The sequence below is a fragment of the Mobula birostris genome, chromosome 3 (genome assembly GCF_030028105.1).
Source record: "Mobula birostris isolate sMobBir1 chromosome 3, sMobBir1.hap1, whole genome shotgun sequence".
Lineage (NCBI taxonomy): Eukaryota > Metazoa > Chordata > Chondrichthyes > Myliobatiformes > Myliobatidae > Mobula > Mobula birostris.
In genome coordinates this window covers 43,619,830-43,625,829 of record NC_092372.1, presented here as the reverse complement: position 1 = coordinate 43,625,829, position 6,000 = coordinate 43,619,830, and the positions used below count along the sequence as shown (strand labels likewise).

At 54.0% G+C, this 6,000-nt stretch overlaps 1 protein-coding gene across 6 annotated transcripts in view; it reads left to right on the top strand.

Annotated features, from left to right (window-relative positions):
• Positions 1-232: 232 nt before the first annotated feature.
• The window catches only part of LOC140195003 (interleukin-6 receptor subunit beta-like), a 135,462-nt gene continuing 129,694 nt past the window's right edge, over positions 233-6,000 (top strand). The window contains exon 1 of one of the 6 annotated variants that reach the window (XM_072252540.1): positions 233-339. The gene's annotated coding sequence lies outside the window, so the exon portion shown is untranslated. Of the gene's footprint in view, positions 444-6,000 lie in introns of all 6 variants that reach the window. The other 5 variants (XM_072252545.1, XM_072252546.1, XM_072252538.1 and 2 more) reach the window with 5 other exon arrangements.

Sequence of the window (6,000 nt, the reverse complement as noted above, 5' to 3'; positions counted from 1 at the left end):
TCTGTGAACTTTTAATTAATGTCTCCATAGGCTGAACTTCGCGGTGATTATCGTTGGGAAAAAGTAACACAATAAGTAAAATTCAGTTTGCATGTTTCCGCATCACATCAATTGCACATCAACGGACTTCACAGACGGCATCCGCCTTGGGCGTTGCTTCCAACGGCAGTTTCGTAATGACGCAACGGATCCCGCGTGGAGACTGGGCCGCGCGGTGGACGCCTGCGCAGTTGGTTCAGTGACGTTACGTCTGCAGTTTCCAGTAAATTGGTGGTTTTCGAGGGCTCCGTAGCCTGTGGTGCGCAATTAGTGATGCGGATGAAGAGGGTGGTGGGACGGGTACGTGTTATTTCTGTGGAAATCGTTTAGCAGAGTGAGTTATGTTGTTTTTAAATCTACTTCAATCAGGTGAGCGCATTAGCAGGATTGAACGTTATGTTCAGGTAACTATTTTCTCCCTCTGCGCTCTTGGTTCAGTGTTAGCCCTGGCGTTTTCGCAATATGGTTTGACACTCGGTGCCAATCTGGTGTGCTAAGCTATTTGCATTCTGAAGTAAGGAGTGGAAATCAGAATTACCATTGGTTTGCTGAGACTGTTGGATTATGTTTTACTTTCCAAAGCCAAATTGGAACGACAAGTGTCATTATTCTCAAAGGACGTCAGTACCAATAATGAAGTTAAAAATAACCTTGTGTTTACCCGATGCCTATCAGATTATCGGTATTCCTATTAATATTAAACTAATTATTAATTTTGAGCAGAATTAAATGTTTAAATATACCCCAAGATGATAGTTGGGGTTGCTGACTACCTGTGACGTCCATTCCTGTTGCTCCCTCTGTGACAATTCGTTTGCTTTATTTATTTATTTATTTATTTACTTACTTACTTATTGAAATACAGCGTGGAAAAGGCCCTTCCGGCCCCTCAAACCACGCGGCCTAGCGATCCCCCAGTCCAGTCCTAGCGTAATCACGGGAAAATTTACAATGACCAGTTAACCTACCAACCAGTACATCTCTGGACTGTGGGAAGAAACCGGAGCGCCCGGAGGAAACCTACGATGTCATGAACACAGTGTCTTACTTCCTTGTGATTAACTTATGAGAACTTGTGGCTCTCAGGTGTAAGCACTTCTATTTTGCGACAACGAGGCAGGTGATTAAGGAGATAGTTTGTAAAATGTTTGGCTTTCTTCCTCTGATTACACAGGGTCTATGTATTTTCAAAACCTTTTTGCATGCTCCTTCTCTATTTGGAGCATTCACAGCCTGTAGGTTCCCAAGAGTGAGAGACTTTACTGCTTTTATTCAAGGAGACTAAGCTTATCCTTGATTTTTAAAAAAATTTCATTCCATGCAAAGCATGGAGCATTGTGTATGTTTTGGGAATCTGCTGTCTTGCATGCAAGGATTGTCATCTGCTCAATGTAGCTCGGTGCCTAAAGATTCAATACTGGGGCTACACACATCAAAGTTGCTGGTGAACGCAGCAGGCCAGGCAGCATCTCTAGGAAGAGGTACAGTCGACGTCTCGGGCCGAGACCCTTCATCAGGACTAACTGAAAGAAGAGCTAGTAAGAGATTTGAAAGTGGGAGGGGGAGGAGGAGATCCAAAATGGTAGGAGAAGACAGGAGGGGGAGGGATGGAGCCAAGAGCTGGACAGGTGATTGGCAAAAGGGATATGAGAGGATCATGGGACAGGAGGCCCAGGGAGAAAGAAAAGTGGGGGGGTGGGGAACCCAGAGGATGGGCAAGGGGTATAGTCAGAGGGAGAAAAAGAATGTGTGTATTGTAGCGGTGTGCTACACACAGCGCTAGAATAACCACACGGAGTCGGTGAGTTAGAGTTGCGATGAAAAAGATTTATTCAAACTTCGCGGCCTGCTTTAAAGCGCGGGATTGCTGTGGGGAATGCATATTCCCAGACCCTTTCCGCGCGCAGGATTTTCCCCCTGCTGGTAAAGATGGCCTGGCGCCCTTTTTGGGGCTGGCCCTCTGCCTGCGCGTGCTGTTGTGAGCCGGTTCGTGTGTGCCAGAAAGTGGGTCGCCACATACCCCCACCCCCCCCCAGAACCGGCGATACCTCCCCCAATGTCCACAGTCTGGATCGGCCTCTGTTTGGGAAGTCTGCCCCTGCGCCGCGGTGCCTGAGCCTGGACCGGCTGCGCCAAGTCCACATGGGCCGTTTTGAGTTGGTCCACTGTGAAAACCTCCTCTCTCCCCCCAATGTCCAGCACGAACCTGGACCCATTGTCCCTGATCACCTTAAACTGCCCCTCGTAGGGCCGCTGTAGCGGTGCCCGGTGTCCGCTCCGTCGTACAAAAAGAAACTTATAGTTCTGCAGGTCTTTGGGTACGTAGGTCGGGTTCTGTCCGTGCTGTGAAGTGGGGATGGGGACCAGGTTACCGAGCCTCTCCGGTAGTCTGTCCAGGACTGCTGTGGGTTCTTCCTCTTGCCCCCTTGGGGCTGGTATGAACTCTCCTGGGACGACCAGGGGTGCGCCGTACACCAACTCGGCCAACGAGGTGTGCAGATCCTCTTTGGGCGCCATGCGGATTCCGAGCAGGACCCAGGGAAGCTTGTCCACCCGGTTAGGCCCCTCCAGGCGGGCCATGAGAGCCGATTTCAGGTGACGGTGGAAGCGCTCCACTAGTCCGTTCGACTGTGGGTGGTAGACAGTTGTGTGGTGTAGCTGCGATCCTAAAAGGTTGGCCACAGCTGTCCACAGGCTGAAGGTGAACTGGGTGTCCCTGTCAGAGGTAATGTGGGCCGGTACCCCGAAGCGTGCTACCCAGGTTGCGATCAGTGCTTGGGTGCAGGATTTGGAGGTGGTGTCGGTGAGCGGGACTGCCTCTGGCCATCTGGTGAACCGGTCTTTCATAGTTAGGAGGTACCGCGCTCCTCGTGACACTGGCAGGGGCCTCACGATATCCACATGGATATGGTCGAACCTCCGGCGGGTAGGTTCGAACTGCTGCGGCGGAGCCTTGGTGTGCCGCTGCACCTTGGCCGTTTGGCACTGCATGCACGTTTTGGCCCATTCACTAACCTGTTTACGCAGTCCATGCCACACGAACCTGTTGGCGACCAGCCGGACGGTTGTCCTGATGGAGGGGTGCGCTAAGTTGTGAATGGAATCAAAAACTCGCTGCCCCCCAGGCTGCTGGGATGACGGGGCGGGGTTGGCTGGTAGCTACGTCACACAGTAGGGTCCTCTCACCTGGGCCTACGGGGAGGTCTTGGAGCTGCAAACCGGAGACTGCAGTCCTGTAACTAGGGATCTCAGCGCCTGCCTGCTGTGCCTCTGCCAGCGCTGCATAGTCCACCCCCGGGACAGGGCCTGTATGGTAGGTCTGGAAAGTGCGTCTGCCACGACATTGTCCTTTCCTGAGACATGCCGGATGTCGTCGTGTACTCGGAGATGTAGGACAGATGTCGCTGCTGGCGGAACGACCAGGGGTCGGACACCTTCAAGAACACAAAGGTAAGCGGTTTGTGGTCTGTGAACGCGGTGAAGGGCCTACCTTCTAAGAAGTACCTGAAATGCCGGATTGCCAGGTATAGTGCCAATAGCTCCCGGTCGAAAGCACTGTATTTGAGTTCAGGTGGTCGTAGGTGTTTGCTGAAGAACGCCAGGGGTTGCCAGCGACCCTCGATGAGTTGTTCCAGCACTCCACCGACTGCTGTGTTGGATGCGTCCACGGTGAGGGCAGTAGAAACGTCCGTTCTGGGGTGCACTAGCATCGCGGCGTTTGCCAAGGCTTCTTTGGTTTTAACGAAAGCGGTTGCGGCCTCTTCGTCCCAGGTACTGTCCTTGCCCTTACCCGACATCAGAGTGAACAGGGGGCGCATGGTTCAAGCTGCTGAGGGGAGGAAACGGTGGTAGAAATTCACCATACCCACAAATTCCTGCAGGCCTTTGATTGTGTTGGGTCGGGGGAAGTTGCGGACCGCGTCTACCTTGCCGGGCAGCGGGGTTGCCCCGTCTTTAGTAATCCTGTGGCCCAGGAAGTCGATGGTGTTGAGTCCGAACTGGCATTTGGCCGGGTTGATTGTAAGGCCGAATTCGCTCAGGCGGGAGTAGAGCTGGCGGAGGTGGGACAGATGCTCCTGCCGACTACTGCTTGCTATGAGGATGTCGTCCAAATAGATGAATGCAAAGTCCAGGTCACGTCCCACTGCGTCCATTAGCCGCTGGAAAGTCTGTGCGGCATTCTTTAGACCAAACGGCATTCGGAGGAATTCGAAAAGTCCGAACGGGGTGATAAGTGCTGTTTTGGGGATGTCGTCTGGATGTACAGGGATTTGATGGTATCCCCGGACGAGGTCTACCTTGGAAAAGATCCTTGCGCTGTGTAGGTTTGCTGCGAAGTCTTGAATGTGCGGCACAGGGTAGCGGTCTGGCGTTGTAGCCCGTTCAACCTGCGGTAGTCGCCACATGGTCTCCAGCCCCCCATTGCCTTGGGCACCATGTGAACGGGGGAGGCCCATGGGCTGTCGGACCGTCGTATGATCCCGAATTGCTCCATCTTCTTGAACTCCTCCTTCGCCAATCGGAGCTTGTCCGGGGGAAGCCTTCGAGCACGGGCGTGGGGGGGTGGTCCCTGGGTCGGGATGTGGTGCTGTACTCCGTGTCTGGGCATGGCTGCCGTGAACTGTGGTGTCAGTACTGATGGGAAATCCGCCAGGACCCTAGTGAATTTATCGTCGGACAGCGTGATGGAGTCCAGGTGTGGAGCTGGCAACTGTGCTTCACCCAGGGAGAACGTTTGAAAAGTCTTGGCGTGGACTAATCGCTTCCCTTGCAGGTCGACCAGCAGGCTGTGGGCTCGCAGAAAATCCGCCCCCAGGGGTGGTTGAAACACGGCGGCCAGTGTGAAGTCCCACGTGAACCGGCTGGAGCTGAACTGTAGCCGCACCGTGCGGGTGCCGTAGGTTCGTATTGTGCTGCCATTTGCGGCCCTCAGGGTCGGTCCCGGTTCTCTGTTGCGGGTATCATAACTCGTTGGAGGTAAGACGCTGATCTCCGTTCCAGTGTCGACCAAAAAGCGGCGTCCCGACTGCTTGTCCCAGACGTACAGGAGGCTGTCCTGATGGCCAGCCGCCGTAGCCATCAGCGGCGGCTGGCCCTGGCATTTCCCGGGAATTTGCAGGGTGGTCTGCAGCGGCGGGCCCCTGTGCCCCACCACTGGTGGTAGAAATACCATTGTTCGTTGGGCTCCTCACTCCTGTCGCTGGGTTTTGTAGGCTCTGCTGCCGGGCCTGGTCTGGTCTGTCGTTGGGCACGCGGCTTGGTGATCTGTGCGACGGGTGCCCCTCTCTCTTTCCTGACATTCCACAGCACATCTGCTCGGGCCGCCACCTCCCAGGGGTTAATGAAATCTGCGTCGGACAGCAGCAGGCATATATCCTCGGGCAGTTGCTCTAGGAACGCCTGCTCAAACATGAGGCAGGGTTTGTGTCCTTCAGCCAGGGCCAGTTTCTCGTTCATTAATGCTGACGGCGGCCTGTCTCCCAAACCATCCAGGTGTATTAAGCAGCGTGCTCGTTCGCGCCGTGAGAGTCCGAAAGTCCTTATGAGCAGGGCTTTGAATGCTGTGTATTTGCCGTCCTCCGGGGACGACTGTATAAACTCCTCAACTTGTGCAGCTGTCTCCTGGTCGAGGGAGCTCAGCACGTAGTAGTAGCGAGTGGACTCCGAGGTTATCTGCCGAATGTGGAATTGTGCTTCTGCTTGTTCGAACCATAAATGGGGTCGCAGTGTCCAGAAGCTTGGCAGTTTTAACAAAACTGCGTGAACAGATGCGGCATTGGTCATCTCTGGTCCAAATATCGTTTGGGCCCTCGGGGTCACCAATTGTAGCGGTGTGCTACACACCGCTAGAATAACCACATGGAGTCGGTGAGTTAGAGTTGCGATGAAAAAGATTTATTCAAACTTCGCGGCCTGCTTTAAAGCCTTCCCGTTCCCGCCCTTCCTGGGGCGGGACTGCTG